Source organism: Ranitomeya imitator, chromosome 1 (assembly GCF_032444005.1).
Source record: "Ranitomeya imitator isolate aRanImi1 chromosome 1, aRanImi1.pri, whole genome shotgun sequence".
Lineage (NCBI taxonomy): Eukaryota > Metazoa > Chordata > Amphibia > Anura > Dendrobatidae > Ranitomeya > Ranitomeya imitator.
Genome location: NC_091282.1, coordinates 1014325840 through 1014343517, shown reverse-complemented (window position 1 = coordinate 1014343517; position 17678 = coordinate 1014325840). Strand labels below are relative to the sequence as shown.

The window sequence follows — 17678 nt, the reverse complement described above, 5'->3', positions numbered from 1 at the left end:
TGTAGCCATGGTGCGGGCACCTCCCGGGGCTCGGGATGTAGAATGTCTGCCGTGTGTAATAGCGGCCAGTATTACGGGCCACCAAGTGTCCACAGCATGGCTGGCTGGTGGGGTGCTCTCATCCTAAGCATGCTGAGGATGGTGCTTGGAGTTACCTCTCGCAGATCCATACACCATAAATGGACTCAGTTTAGAGCACGCCATCGATTCCATGGGGCTGCACATAGGGGTTACATAGAAAATACCGGATAATAGGGATGCGGCAGCTCCGGTGGTGGTGAGGGGACAACGTTTCTATTGCAAGTCTCGTCAATCACTAATCAAAGGATGGGGCTCATTCTGACAGGACGCCGCAGAGCCCCATTATCATTACCAGTAGGACCCCCTGCGAGCGATCAGCAAGTCATCAGTTGTCCTGAGGATAATTACTACTTTCCCGTCAGGGTGCCTGGATATCTGCAGATTCGGGTGCTTCCACTATTAGGGCTCAGTGCACTGCATTCAGCAGGGGTGTGATCGCTGGAAACTGAATCGGGCTTTTTTTTTTTGCTCCGATGTCTGTCTCTTTGGAGAAGTATGAGAGGATAGTTACGCTATGTCCTTGTGACCATCTAGGGAACATAAAGGCCCTGCTATAAAAGGGCACGTACAGAGTCTACCTGATCTCACTGCAACCAATGGCTCCATCTACTTGGCAATGAACCCATTTAGGAGTAATGATTTTGTAAGCGGATATTTGCTATAACCTGACACGTGCAACTGTAAAAATTATTGGTTTTCTTTTTTTGCGTGTATTGGAAAGACTGGTTTTTCAGCTTTCCTTCCAGCTTTTGTGATCTTGGCACAGCCATCAAGATCAGCAGGATGTTAAGCAGTTCTTTTCATTACTAAAGCAGAGTTGTAGCTGAAGGCCACATGATTTTTGCATTTGTCATTTGGGAATGTTACCCTGAATGGAAGCGATCAAACTGGCCCATAGCCCGGGGTTATACAGTCCTGATGGGCCACACACTTTCCCCTTATATTAGTAGGTGACTGATGGTAATACATGGCCGTATCTGCTGCCTGTGGGGCATTGGCGCACAGGCTTTATAGTGAGAATAGGATTTCTCCCATGGAAATCTGTAGTGATATAGCAGCTGTTGGATCAGTTTTGGTTACTGATGCTCTGTATTTAGTATTTTGTGTAATTGAGTTTCAGTCAAATCTATATAATCACATAATAATAATCTTTATATATTCCGCAGCGCTTTACAGTTTAACAGTTTCAAACATTACTGTCTATGGAGGTTAAAGTAGAGTCCTCTAGGTCCCAGTTCTGACTGATACCTAAGGGACGTACAAGTTATACAAGAGAATAACCCCCACTACTGTGCTTTTCCGTACAGAGGAAAATATCTTGTACCGTGTGAATGTACAGTTGTCTTTTTAACATGTGAGCATATAGTGGCATACGTCAGGGGCATTCATTAGACAAATCCTCCTGACATAAACTGCAGACAGTATGTGAATGGGCCCCAAGGAGATGCACGTTCTGTATTCTGCAAGGGAAGATTGGTCATGATATGGCAGCACTCTAGGCTTTATGCCTTTTATTTTTGTAAATTGTCACACTTCTTTAAACTTAGTCTGTCACCCCCAAAAGTGCAAAATAAAATTTGCAGTTAGGCCGGGGTCACACTTCCGTATGCAAGGCAAGAAACTCGCCTCAATACCCGGCACTCAGGACCGGAGCGTGCGGCTGCATGTATTTCTATACAGCTGGATGCTCCGGTCTGAACCTCTAGCGGCAGTGCCAGGTATTGAGGCGAGGGACTCACATTGCACACGCCAGTCTGACACCGGCCTTATACAGGGGATTTAGCCCCTGTAAAAATCATTCCAGCAGTGTATACCCGGGGCTCGCATCATCAGAGCTTTTCTGCCAGAATTCTTTGAAAGGTCACACAATTTTTGTGCTGCACTAAAATATAATGTTTTTTGGCATTCATGCCATTTTAGCTTTGCTCCAACAAGGAGAGAGGAGCCGAGGAGAGACGGGTCTCATCTAAGGCCATGTTCACACAGTGCGTTTTTTACCGCGGCGGTTTTGCCGCTGCGGTTCCGCAGCTGTTTTCCATGCAGGGTACAGTACACTGTACCCTATGGAAAACAGGACACACTGTGCACATGGTCCGGAAATTGTAAAAAAAAAAGCCGCGCTGAATAGCTCCCGGAAAAAAGGAGCATGTCAATTCTTCTTCCTGAACCGCAGCGGTTCTGCACCCATAGACCTCCATTGTGAGGTCAAAATCGCAGTAAAACCCGCAGATCAAAAATATATCTGCGGGTTTTACTGCGATTTGATGTGCAGAACCGCTGCAGCAGGAAGTGCGGGGGAGCGGGCGGAAGTGCGTGGGCGGAGTGTGGCCGCCCCCCCGTGCTCCGATCCCGCCCCCCCGTGCTCCGATGCCCCCCCCCAGTGCTCCGATGCCCCCCCCCGTGCCCTAATCTCCCCCCCTTATACTTACCCGGTGTCCGTCCGGCCGTCTTCTCCCTGGGCGCCGCCATCTTGCAAAATGGCGGGCGCATGCGCAGTGCGCCCGCCGAATCTGCCGGCCGGCAGATTCGCTCCAAAGTGCATTTTGATCACTGAGATAGGTTATATCTCAGTGATCAAAATAAAAAAATAGTAAATGACACCCCCCCCCACTTTGTCACCCCCATTGGTAGGGACAATAAAAAAATTAAGAATTTTTTTTTTTTTTTTTTCACTAAGGTTAGAATAGGGTTAGGGGTAGGGTTAGGGTATTTTCAGCCATTTTAGCCCTAAAAAGCTTCCTAGGAAACACACAGTAAAAAAAGGATAAAAAAACGCATCAAAAAAGGACAAAAAAAGGACCTGCGTTTTCTGCCAAGAGCTGCAGTTTTTTTAAAAAAACTGTCCTGAAAAAAAAAGGATGGAAATCCTGAACGTGTGAACATACCCTAATCGTTCCTTACAGCTCAGATCTGACTGGATGGAGTAAGATTTGTGGAGACGCGCACAACACTTTTCAGTTGAGCCGAGTTCATTAAGAGGGGCACATCTCCTTAGGAATCAGGAGCATCTGGCTAAGGCCAGGATCACACATACGTGAGATACGGCTGAGTCTCGCAGGTCTGGCGTCGGCACTCCAGAGCGGAGCATGCGGCTCCATGTTTTGCTGTGCGGCTGCACGCTCCGCTCCGGAGTGCCGACGCCAGAGCTTGGTTATCACCTGCGAGACTCGGTCATATCTCGCGTATGTGTGATCCCGGCCTTAGAGTATTGGTGGCTGAGAAATTGACTGAGTCCATGTGCAAATGAGGGTGATTCTGCACACCCATAGTGTCCAATGGCTCAGTGCAGTTGCACCCCATCCCAATTTGCATTTTTCGGACTTACCGGACTCTCTTCACAAGAGCTGTCTGAGCTCAATTTGCTTGTGCACTGGCAGCATTCACACTGTGGATTCAGCCTGCTCTGATCCCTGAATCTTGACTGTGGCCGACACTCGCTACACTGATGCACCTGGAAGTGTAATGAGCGACGTCAGAGGGTGGAGAAGATCTTTCATTACTCCTGAGGCCACTCCATGAACATGCAGGGATGCAGATGGCGTTCCGGAGTGCTGGCTCTGGGGGAGTGAGCGTTGTGCTAATGCCAAATGTGGTGGGCATAACTGCCATGCCAAGGGGGCTTCAAAGACTCCTACTGCATATGAATTAAAAAGTCGATTTCTCAGCCACTAGTACACTAAAATGTAAACTGGGGGCACGATTTTTACATCGCCTATATAAATATTTAGGTGGCTTATTTTTGGAGTGACAGACTACTGGCTTCTGTGGCACTGTCAGACCTCATTATGGGATACAGTAAATACATTTTGTGTTCTTTTCATGCTGTTTATAGTCTTGGGTTTTTAGAAGATTAAATGCCTTTATATGGAAATTTGTCTAGTTTTTGGATTTGTTTTTTCATTTAGACCGTATTCCAAAATTAGCTGTTTGATATGTAGCATTTCAGTATTAAAGTGGGTCTATCACCAGATCTCTCACGATCAAATAGATCTTAGACCTGAAGAGGCAGGTGTACTCACTTGGAAAAATTCATGTCTAAATGGATCTATCATCCCGATATTAAAACATTAAGGCATTTTATTAAGCGAGAAAGCTTTCAACATAGAATCGTCCAGACGTCCCTGACTTATATTTTCAAAACAAGTACCGGGTCGAGCCTCATTAGGTGTAGGGTATCTGTGTGCGTTGTGCTGTTCATGTTGTGAAATCTGATGACAGATCCACAAAGCCTGAGGGATTATTATTAGCTGTACCTCTGCCATGATGTAGGACATAATGCTCTTCTAATGGTGCAAACATCACGTCAGTCTAGCCGCACTCCAGAAATGTTGGCGTGCCATTGTCGCTAATCGTGCTGGGGATTATCACTTCATATTGCCTGTTTCCAGAAATAAACCTCCGGTACCTGCTTCTGTCCCGAGCTGTAAACTTGTGGTTATGATAATGGCTTCCAGTAGGGTCCAGGTTTTCAGGAGACACAAATGACGCCTGTCAGTCCTCACTGAAATGCTGTTTCCGCCACTGTTGCCATGTGCACAGTCAGTTTCAGTGGTTGGGGTTGGAGATCAGCGACCTGTGTTACTAGATAATGTAACCTGCCTGCTGGCTCCCGAGGGCCAGGACTAGCACAGCCTGGATGAGGCTTTCACTTTTCGGAGTGGCTCTGCTGCCAGTGTGTGCCAGAGCTTTTAGTATTCTGCTTCTGTGTCTCTATCTATAGATGCAGATTAGTAATCCCAGTCACGTTTGCTCCATAAGTGAGTGCTGTGAGAGTCTGGATTGGCACATTCCCGGCTCCTCCTGCCGCCTGGGTCTGGCATTGTGATATTCATAGTGACACCCACTAGTGACTGATTACCAGGAGCAGACTCGGGCCGCCTGCCAAATGTGGCCGCTCTCTTTTTCTCTAAAGGTCTTAACTGCTTATTATCCTACTGGCAGCGTAAGCGCTTTTCCGGGCAGGATCCAGCATCTTCGAGCGCGGCCAGTCTTCTCTGCTGTGCAGATCTGCTTCTTATATTAGTTGCTTTCCTTGCTAAGGTTTTTCTTAGATTGTGGTCACATATCCATTAGAGCTTTTCTCACAGATTAGAGATCTTGATGGAAATGTAAGGCTGCATACAACATTATTTTTCCTGTGTAAACAGGCACCTTGGCTTAACCCCATGGACCCCATTATAAATGGAGTTGCCTGTCCCTGCTGCTGTCTATCAAGGTAGAGACCACAGACAGCCGTTTATTAAACTACTAGCTTATATCCACTATTTGAAGAAAGCATTGATTTACCCTTTTTTTTTTTAATTTGTAGTTTTTGCGGTTCCGGTTACATTGTTTATGAATCACACACATGTATTTAGTGGTCATGTTGTAGTTGACGATGGATTTGCTTACTATAGCCTTGCATATTCATGCTCCTGTCTAAGATGCAAAGTGATGCGGGACAAACACGACATCCTCCATACACATGTGTACAGATCAGGAACATGACTGTATTCAGTAAAAATGACCTTCATGCACAGTTTTCAGTATTTCTAGGCCTCTGCCCATCGTTAAAAAAGATGTCCTGGGTTGTCTTCTACTTTTATATCGATGATGACCAATCATACACCACTGCCTGTAAACCGTGCATGGGGCAGAAGATGGCGGCTTTGTACAGGAAGTGGCTGCCACAGATCAGCTTTTCTGGTCTTCAATAGTAGTGAATAGGCTTGAGCGAAACGGATCGGACAAATTCAAAAGTCGCAGACTTTTGGCAAAGTCGGGTTTCATGAAACCCGACCCGATCCTAGTGTGGGATCGGCCATGCGGTCGGCGATCTTCGCGCCAAAGTCGTGTTTCGCGCCATTTTTTCAGCCTATCGCCATCTTGTCGCTTGTGCGCTGTAGCGATTTGCAATGTGTAACACCAGCTTTTCTGTTGAGAGAGAGATTGAGATTGGGTTTCGTGTTTCGGTCGATCCCCGACTCTTCGCCATAATCGGCCGATTTCACTCGACTTTTGAGATAGTCGGGTTTCGCGAAACCCGACTCGACCCTAAAAAAGTAAAAGTCGCTCAACCCTAGTAGTGAAGCCCCACTGATTGCGGAGACGGATTGGTACAAGAGTATAGCTGAAAACTGCCCAATCAGCTATGACCCCTGCTCAGCTCTCATCTTGGAGCCAAGTGGTACACGGGCTCAGGAGGGGCCACTTACTGCCATAGGAGCACTTTTGCCTCTTTGTTTCAGTTGTGGTGGTCGCTCAGAACCATGGCATGTCAGAAGTGCGGCATAGGTCGAACAGGCTGGAATACAGTGCAGTGTGTGCTGATGTGCCGGTAGCCTCCTGAGATCCCATGGTGTGGCACAGCATGAATCAGACTTGACATATGCCAACCTTTTATACCGTACATTCCAGCGTGTCCAGGTCAGCCGGTATGGTCTGTAAAGTGGCCTGCTTTTAAATAGTCGTGCAGGAGGAATAAGAAAGGGTCACCTAAAGATAGGCGCATGCAGGGCTCGCTGCTGGAAGGGATCAGCTGCGTGCACATAGCCATAAATGGCTAGAGGAATAGGAGATGGCACCTAGCATCGGGAGAGGGTGGGGGGCAGCAGGTGCTGAGCTGGCTTGCCAACTATAAACTCTTAGTCTGTCACAAAACGAGCATTCCCCCCAATTCTGTACTGTCGGGTTACACTGTATTGCTTCAGTGTTTTCCGCTGACACTGTTTTCTCAGCTCCAATATATCTTTTATTCCACCTCTCCTGAATTCCCTGAAGCATTACCCGTCAGCAATCAGCTGTACATACGATTCCTCACCTGTTAATTCAGTCTTGGTTTAAAGCTAGTGATTCATTCGTTTAGTCTCCTTATTTCTGTTGCATTCTTGTCCTCAGATGCTCCCCTAGTATGCTATGCCTGCCCCTGTGCATGATGTGAGACAGGCTTCCTAACCATCTGCACACAGCTCTCATTACAGACCAGTATGCAATGCAGCACAAGTATAAGGCCAGGATCGCACATGCGAGAAATACGTCCGAGTCTCGCATGGTAATCCCCGTCCCTGAACCCGACACTCAGGAGCGGAGCGTGCGGCTCCATGTATTGCTATGCGGCCGCACGCTCTGCTCCAGAGTGCAGGCGGCAGGGCTGGGGATTACCAAGCGAGACTCGGACCTATTTCTCGCATGTGTGATCCCTGCCTAAGGCTATGTCTCCACGCTCAGGATACCCCGCTCTGCCCCCGTTGTACACGCGGTGATTGAACACATCCAGAATCACTGTAACGTATTCATAGACTGGGTTATTTATCTTGTGGAGATGGAGTGTCTCCGCAAGATAAATAGACATGCTGTGGTCTGGAAAGACGTGCCACATGTCCGGTTATGGAGGAAGCCGGAGGCGTCACTGCACGCATAATGGAGACAGGATTTCATAAAATCCCCTCCACTATGCTGTAATATCTGGACGCTGCTGCTGTACGTAGTGTCCAATCCGCAGCAAATCCTGAAGGTTTCCTGACCGTGGAAACATACCCTAAGGTTGTGTCCACGGGACTGATTAGCACTTCCAGGTGTTACAGCATAGTGGAGGGGATTTTATGAAATCCCGTCTCCACTATGCGCGCGAACACGCATCCGGCGGCCCTGCGTTTCCAGACACGCGGCGCGTCTTTTTAGAACGCAGCATTGTCTGTTTACCTTGTGGCGGCGCTCCGCCGCCACAAGGAAAATATCAGGGTCCTATGTATGGGGTGCAGCGATTCCAGATGTGTGCAATGAAGACATCCGGAATCGCCGCGCGTACAGAAGGGGGCGGCGCTTTGGACAGAGCGGGTTTTCCTCTCCGTCCAAAGCGCCGACAATCCGGACCGTGGACACACACCCTACAAAGCCACTTTTTTCTGCTAGAAGACATATACGGTGAGTGTATATGTTGAATTCAATCCTCCAAAAACCAGTGAACACAAATAAGATGCAAAGCTATGAAACACATTTACCGTAAAGTATGGCACATGTGCTGGATACTTTGTTCACAGCGCCTGTCACAGCAAAACATTGGTGCAGATTTCATGCAACTAGTTGGCCCCTGTTAAACTTTCGTACATTAATTGTCGCAGGCAATTTCAGGAAAATTAAGCTGGTCAAATGTATTTAATGCTAAAGAACACCGAGTGGTATGTGTGTCACTCACTGATCTATATATATATTTTACATGGTGGGCCGACTCTGCCGTATCGGGTATTCTAGTATATGTAGGTAGTAAATAGCACAGGCTACGTACTATATTGCACAGTGACGTAGTGTATAACACAGCCACGTAGTATATTGGTCAGCCACGTAGTATATTGGTCAGCCACGTAGTATATTGGTCAGCCACGTAGTATATTGGTCAGCCACGTAGTATATTGGTCAGCCATGTAGTATATAGCAGAGCCACGTAGTATATTGTAGAGCCACGTAGTATATTGCACAGGCACATAGTATATTGCACAGGCATGTAGTATATAACAGTCACGTAGTGTATTGCACAGCATAACAGAGCCCACGCAGTATGTAACACAGCCCAGGTAGTATATAGCAATGTGGGCACTATATGCGTGGTTAAAAAATAATTTAAATAAAAAATAAACATATACTCACCTTCCGAAGGCCCCTTGAAGTCCTTGTGCCTGCAGCTTCCGGTCCCAGGGTTGGTATGAGCGCGGGACCTGTGAAGACGTCACGGTCACATGACCGTGACGTCATGGCAGGTCCTTCTCGCATAGTATCCTTAGCACCGGAACCTGCCGCTTGCACTGCTGGGGACAGCGCGCCACGTCGGAGGGTGAGAATAACCTTTTTTTTTATTATTATTATTTGGCACATTAGATCTTTTTACTATTGATGCTGCATACGCAGCATTAATAGTGAAAAGTTGGTCACACAGGGTTAATAGCTGCGTAACGGAGTGCGTTACACCACGATCCGTTAAGCTGGCATTAACCCTGTGTGAGCGCTCAGCGCTGACTGCAGGGCTGTAAAGCAGCGGCCATTTCGCTGCCAGACTATGGCCGTCGCTGATAGGTCGTGGCAATGGTCGTGGGTGTTTTGCCACGACCAATCAGCGACTTGGATTTCCATGACAGACAGAGGTCGCGACCAATGAATATCCGTGACAGACAGACAGAAGTGACCCTTAGACAATAGTAATATATATATATATATATATATATCTCTATCTATCTCTCTATCTCTCTATCTATCTATCTATCTATCTATATATATATATATATATATATATATATAATAGATGGCAGCCCGATTCTAAAGAATCGGGAGTCTAGAATCCATATATACTTTATTTATTCAAATGTAAGAATAATACAATTAATAAATAATAGTAAGAAAGAACAAAAAATGGCTGCACTCACCAGCTCTTGACAATTCTTGTTATTTAAGGTACAGTTACACAGGATCCATGAACATGCTTATGAGGGGAGGGATGAAAGACATCAGACGACAACTTTGCGTGTTGTGGCAAATGCCACAACAACGGTTCTTTGCTTAAGAACAATAATGTAAATAATATGTATCAATAACTATGTATATTGGTATGTTCTATGACATTTTAAAATATTTCATTATTATGTGGAAAGGCTCTTAGTACCCATACTGGCGCATACTTGTGTGCCCATCAGGTATTTTCACAGTAATTTTACATCTGATGGGTTGGTATGAAACGTTTTTAATCATCTCTTGGGCTTAGCTAAGCCTTCATTTTAAGTAATTCTAATAGGTACAACAGAAATAAAAGCCTTTTTGTGTACCCAAATTTTTTGTGTTTATTTTTACAGAAGTGTAAAATTTAAGAAATCAACGTTCATAGTACACCGATGGGCTAATATAAGCATGCCCATCAACCACATCACGGTAGCCTTTGAACTGATGGGTCCTAACTAACTGATTCCTATTTCTTAATACTCAGACCTCTTTCACATCTGCATGTTTCTGATATTTGCAGAAGTAATGTTAAAAACAATACAACTTCCACACTTGGCACCAAAGAACTGACCTACAACACACTTTCAGCAAGTGCCATGCAATGTAGATGAAGCTTGGAGTTAACTTGCAGTAAATGCAGCAAACGCGGCTTCGGCAATTGCATTAAATGCAGCCACAACAAAAACACTGGTAAGTGGAGATTTTGTGGCGAAAACAGCAGAAACCACATGTGCCGCACCTGCCGCAAGTGAAGTACAAATTCCGTATACATTGCATGCAACTTACAGCAAGAGTGGCGTGGGTCAGCCCTTAGGCAGGAAGTGCAGAAATAGCCTTTTTTCCACCATAAATTCTCCAAATAGCAGAAAAATGTTGATGTGAAAGCAAAATCTCTATTCTTTCCCTATCTATCTAAAAATGTACCTATCTATATATCTATTTCTATGTACAGAACACACCTGAAGATAGAGATGTGTGTGAACAGCCATCCCACCCGTCTCTTACCTGTTCACAAAAACCTCACCCTTTTTAAAAACAAAATGAAATCTCTCAGCAGCTATACTGCTGGAGCTTCAAATACAGGTTCCTATCACCAAATACAGGCATTTGAATGATACACATCTTACATCTTGTACTTAATGTGTGTTCTACTTACCTATAAAAATATGTATTGATATATCATATTTCTAAATTTATGTAGATATGATATAGAGTTATTAACCCTATATGCTAATGAGTACGTATGTTATATACGTATTTCCTACATAAGTACTTAAAATCTACATGTCTATGGCTACACTAATTTATTTTTTTTTTTTCCTTATCTCTACACATAGAATTTGCCTATTGCTGTCTATGTTATTAGAAAAACTGAATAATGAAGAAAAAGAAAATTAAGTTTAAACTAAAATATTTTTGTACACAATATTACGTGTGAAGACTTTAGTACTATCAGCCAATAATTGTCCTTGAAGTGGTGTATTAACCACTTTAACCCTCACATTGCAACATTGCTTCACCCTGGAAAAAGCAACATACAATTGACCATGGGCAAAAGCAGGTTCTGGTAGATAAATGCCAACTCGATGGAGGGTCTGGCCTTGAGATTTATTTATGGTCATTGCAAATGCGGGCTTGATGGGAAATTGTCTCCCTCTTAATTTAAAAGGTAATCCAGTCTCTGATGGACACAAATCAATTCGTGGAATGAATACCACATTTCCTGCTGCTGACCCACTAATTACTTTAGCCAGTATGATATTGGCATGTAAGGCAGTGACAATGAGCCGCGTGCCATTGCAGAGACCTTTATTCGTGTTCACATTACGTAATAACATGACAATGGTGCCAATTTTAAGTTTCAGCCGATGTGAAGGCATACCAGTTGGTGTTAGTGAATTCAAAAACTCAAGTGGGTATTGATCGAGGTCATCAGCTTCATGAGGATCGATGGAATCATCACTGATATATTCAGTATAGTCACCTATCAATAAATCCATGACTTGGGAATTGACTTTCTCAACGTCCTCATTTTTTGGACATAAAATTGCATGAGATGCAGCTGTATTTATACTTTCGGTGTCATTCACATCAATACAAAGATTATCTCCAAAAATTTCAATTATTAAAGAGCCAGTACCTACCATGTCTGGAGGAATTTCAATTACATCATCTCCAAGGTTATGTTCATTAGATAGTTCACCATTTCCCAGTTGAAGCAACCAACTGCTGTAGTGAGGATCAATGGAGCGCATGTTGTTAATAAGTGGCAGGCGAGTAAAATGTTGCCAGTGTTGTGAATATTTTATACAGCTCTGTACAACATCAGTTCTTGTCACATGAGGGATGACAGGAAGACATTGTCTAAAGTCGCCTCCAAAAACAATCACTTTACCTCCAAACGGTGTTTTTTCTTTGTGAGCTACATTTGTTGTCATGACATCACGTAAAACTCTATCAATGACATGCAGCTTTGGGCTCTGTGTCATTAGTATCCTTACTATTAGAGCTCATGTTGGCTAAGCTAAACAGCTTTAAGCGTGGTGGTGGCAAACAACAGGTTAATAAGAGGCAGTGTCAGGTAGTAGGAAAATAGCCAGTTAATAATAGGCAATAGTTCTTTGCAGGAATGCAGATATTAATAAATAGGCAGTTTATATTGCAGAGAAATTGCTGGGCAATAATGGACAATGTCCTTATGTGGCAAATAATAGAGCAATATACCCAATGTGGCAAAGAAGAGGTTAATAAACGGCAGTCTCTCAGTATAACAGTCAGTGAATAATAGGCAGTATATGGAGAAAACACCAAACATAAGTTCAAAATTGGTGTGAAAATGTCACTGAACCACTTCACAACTAAATATATATAGTTTTGGTAAATGGTATTATCATTTTTTTTGACGAAATTCGGCAGGAGCTTGAAGAGCAACGTCACTGGGCCCGCCTCCACGCAGTAGAAACTTGCTGTGAGGTAAAAATTCAAAAATCACACCAAAATGGCGGGCGGAGTGTGTCACAGTACGGCACGTTTCTGATTGGTCGCTCGCAGCAGGCGGCAACCAATCAGACACTGGACACTGTTGACGTCACTTATCTCCGGATATATATATAAAATCTATAATTGTCTAAGGGTTTTTCCGTCTGTCTGTCTGTCCTGGAAATCCCGCGTTTCTGATTGGTCGAGGCCGCAAGGCCTCGACCAATCAGCGACGGGCACAGCGACGATGTCATAAAGGACGTATAAATCCCACGTTTCTGATTCAGTGACGGGCACAGTATCGACGTAGATGTCATAATGGTTGCCATGGCGACGATGATGTCATAAAGGTTGCTCGACCAATCAGCGACGGGCACAGTCTGCTGCGAATTCTGGAATCATCATTGTCCATATACTACGGGGACATGCATATTCTAGAATACCCGATGCGTTAGAATCGGGCCACAAGCTAGTATTATATAATTGTCTAAGGGTCACTTCCGTCTTACTGTCTTACCTTCTTTCTGTCATGGATATTCATTGGTCGCGGCCTCTTTGTCATGGAAATTCAAGTCGCTGATTGGTCGTGGCTGTTTTGCTGCGACCAATCAGCGACGGGCACAGTCCTGAAGAAAATGGCCGCTCCTTCCTCCCCGCAGTCAGTGCCCGGCGCCCACATACTCCCCTCCAGTCACCGCTCACACAGGGTTAATGCCAGCGGTAACGGACAGCGTTATGCCGCGGGTAACACACTCCGCAACCGCTGCTATTAACCCTGTGTGACCAACTTTTTTACTATTGATGATGCCTATGCAGCATCAATAGTAAAAAAAAAAAAATGTAATGTTAAAAATAATAAAAAGCAAAAAACCTGCTATTCTCACCCTCCGTAGTCCGCCGAGCCGCACGCGCCTGCCGCCATCTGCCGTTCCTGGCGATGCATTGCGAAATTACCCTGAAAACTTAGCGGTCTCGCGAGACCGCTAAGTCATCTGGGTAATTTCGCAATGCATCCTGGGAACGGAAGATGGCAGCCGCACGCGTATCGCCAGAGGTTTGGTGGATCTACGCTGAATCCCCGTGGGTGAGTATATAACTATTATTTTAATTACCGTATATACTCGAGTATAAGCCGATTATCCCCCCCCCCCCCCTAATTTTGCCACAAAAAACTAGGAAAACTTTTTGACTCGAGTATAAGCCTAGGGTAGGAAATGCCACAGCTACCGGTAAATAGTTGCTCCATACCGTTCATTATTGCCCCATAAGATGCTCCATATAAAGCTGTGCCACATATAATGCTCCATACTGTTTATTATTGCTCCATAGATGCTCCATATAAAGCTGTGCCACATATATTGCTCTGCACCGTTCATTATGGCCCCATAGATGCTCCTTATAAAGCTGTGCCACATATAATGCTGCTGCTGCAATAAAAAAAAATCACATACTCACCTCTTCGCTCATGACGTCGGCGCTTTCAATATTTACCTGCTCCTCGTGCGGCTCCGTCTCCAGCACTGACGCTCAGCAGAGGGCGCGCACTGACTACGTCACCACGCCCTCTGACCTGAGCGTCACAGCCAGAGGACGCTAGAGACGGAGCCGCACCGGAGCGAGGAGCAGGTAAATATCGCGCAGCGCTCCCCGTATACTTACCTGCTCCTGGCGCGGTCCCTGCACGTCCCTGCTTCTTCCACCGCTGCATCTTCTTCCTGTATTGAGCGGTCACAGTTACCGATCATTACAGTAATGAATATGCGGCTCCACCTCTATGGGAGGTGGAGCCACATATTCATTACTGTAATGAGCGGTACCATGTGACCGCTCAGTGCTGGAAGAAGCAGGGACTGCAGGGACCGCGCCAGCAGTAGGTAAGTATAACTAGACAGCCCCGCTCCCCCTCACCTGCCGACCCCCGGGTATGACTCGAGTATAAGCCAAGAGGGGGACTTTCAGCCCCCAAAAAATGGGCTGAAAATCTCGGCTTATACTCGAGTATATACGGTATTTTTTTCTAACAGGGATATGGTGCCCACACTGCTGTATACTACGTGGGCTGTGTTAGATACCGCGTGGCTGCCATATACTACATAGGCAGTGTTATATATACGTGGGCTGTGCTATCTACTACGTGCTTTGTGTTATATACTGCGTGGCCTATGTTATATATTGCGTGGCTGCTATATACTGCGTGGGCTGTTATATACTACGTGGCTGCTATATACTGCATGGGCTGTGCTATCTACTACGTGCCCTGTTATATACTGCGTAGCCTGTGTTATATACTACGTTGCCTATGTTATATACTGCGTGGCTGCTATATACTGCGTGGGTTGTGTTATATACTACGTGGCTGCTATATACTGCGTGGGCTGTGCTATCCACTACGTGCCCTGTTATATACTGCCTGTGTTCTATACTACGTCGCCTGTGTTATATACTGCGTGGGCTGTTATATAATACGTGGCTGTGTTATATACTGCGTGGCCACTGTTATATATTGCGTGGCCTGTATTAGCGCATCGAGTATTCTACAATATGTATATATATAGCAGCCACATAGTATATAGCACAGGCCACGTAGTATTTGCTATATACTACATGGCTCCTATATTCTAGGTGGCCTCTGCTATATACTATGTGGCTGCTATATACATACATATTCTAGAATACCCGAAGCATTAGAATCGGGCCACCATCTAGTATCTCTCTCTCTATCTATCTATCTATCTATATCTCTCTCTCTATATATATATATATATATATATATATATATATATATATATAGATAGATAGAGAGAGAGATATATATATATATATAGATAGAGAGAGATATATATATATATATATATATATATATATATATATATATATATATATATATATATATATATAGATAGATATATATATATATATAGATATATATATATAGATATATATATATAGATATATATATATAGATATATATATAGATATATATATATATATAATCTATATCCATTTTGCAAGCCAGGATGAAAATCTCGCCATACGGATGTCACACGGATGCTTACATGCGAGAAAATCGCATCCTCGCATTGCACACGGATGACATACGGATCACTGTTCAGGGAACATTTCTGTGATTCTCGTCCATGTAAAACGGACCAATATTTTTTTTTTGTATACATTGTGTGTGACTCCAGCTTAAAGGAGATCCCCCAACATTAATCATAATGGTGTTTTACTTACTGATCAGAAATGGTCTGATTGTCATGACCTTGCAAAAGAACAGGGGCAGCAGCATTTTTTCCCCCCTCCACAGCAGCACTGCCATCTATCTGCATTGTAGGGAAGTGCAACACAGCCCTATGTATGTGAACGGAGCAGCTCCCTGTACAGCAGTGCCACTTTGACAGTAAAAATTAGGAAGGAGAATTGACCCCATAACTGAGCCCATTGTATAATAATTGGGAATATCCCTTTAAAAAAAAAAAGTAATATCTGCAGATTTTTACCTTTTTTTTTTTTTTTTCCCCCCTGCGGTTGGATTTCTTGTTTTCAATATTTGCAAGGTTGTTTCCACCAATCTCTCCCATCGGGAACCAATGTACAGTCTGAGTTATGTCAACGCTGCAGTTTTTTACTTGGAACCAGATGTGACTCCAGGTCATCAACAAGCTGCAACCTTAGAAGGAAGATAGACTTTTCAATGACTGTCCAATAATACAGAAAATCTGATGGTTCAGAACCTGTCCGGTCCCTTTTAGGTTGCATTCATTTATATCTTCAGTTTTAATGCTGAAGTCTTAAACAGGTAAAGTTTTACTTTTATTCTACTTCCACATATGTAGCAAATATTTTATATGTACCTGCCTGAAATCGGCTGGGCAAGTTCGGCAAGCTGGAAAGCCCCAAAGGCAAATGTTAGGATTTGTTTCAGCTTTGTATTAATATACTTTGGGGTAGTGTGGTGCCACCTGCAGGTGATTTTTTTCCTTACTACAGATTTATGAAAATTAATGTTTCAAGTGTATTTTGTGATCACATCGTGGATGTGTGGTTTGTTTGGCTATTTTCTTGCTGAAGGGGCAAGTTTACCTTTCAAATGGTGCATCATTTGTGTGTGTGGGTGCAGTATGAACGGAAATACAAAGTAATCACCGAAATGTGAAATAATATAGAAGGATTATTATCTGACAAGTCGATAGACTGCTGGAGAAAGCGATGTTCAGAGCGCAGGTCTTTTTGTCAGTCCCATTGAGAATGAATAGAACGGAGGTTGAGCATGCGCACTTCAACTCTTTGCAGAACTGCTCTCTGCAGTTCTTATGATCCAGACCCCTTTTTTAGGTTATCGCCTATCTTAGGAATGTAACGTTTACACCTTGTTCATTGTCCCACCTTTGGGATCCGCACCAATAGGCAAAACCATGAATTTTTATCCCCATTACAAAAGGGGGCGGCAGGCTGAACATCTAACCGCTGCTCTTTTTTCCCTCTTTGGGGCTGCTGAAGAAAGCTGAGCGCGTAGGGAAGGAATGGGGGGTGGATGAGTATGTGCACTGGTACACCGTTCTAGCAGGGAGAATTGTTCCCTGTTGTGCTTATTGGTGCAGTTTCGAGCAGTCAGACCCCCACCAGTCAACAAGTTATCACCTATCCCGTGGCTGGATGGTAACTACTTTAAAATGGAAAACCCCTATAACGTTACATATGGCCCTGATGCAGAAAATAATAAGAATGACATTTACTCACCTTTCCATTCCCTGAAACCTCTCTGCCCACCAGCCATGTTTTGGCCTTATGTAAATTTAAAGAAGGATGATCAGAAGCTGGTAGCTGGCACTGAATAAATGAACACTTTCTTTTTTTCTTTAGATAATTAAAGTTTATTTTCAAAATCCAAGTGTTCACCATTGTGAAAAGCCAAAATCAATGTCCATAGTTGTTACACGATGGGTGACTGTTGTCCTTGTATTGTCTGTTCAGCAGAACTTGTATTCCCAATCCTTCCTGTTTAGGTATGTAATGTAGTGTAAAATACCTAGCCATCGCCACTTTCCCTGGCTGCCAACACCACGCTGGTCCTCTTCTTACCCACGTGACATGAAATCATGGCTCATGGGTTTATGTGGCTGGATGTCGCTTTACCATAACTACGGACACTGGGT

At 44.2% G+C, this 17678-nt stretch overlaps 1 protein-coding gene across 5 annotated transcripts in view; it reads left to right on the top strand.

The window, feature by feature from the left end:
* The window catches only part of ELF2 (E74 like ETS transcription factor 2), a 150626-nt gene that overhangs the window by 115929 nt on the left and 17019 nt on the right, over positions 1-17678 (top strand). The window lies entirely within an intron of this gene.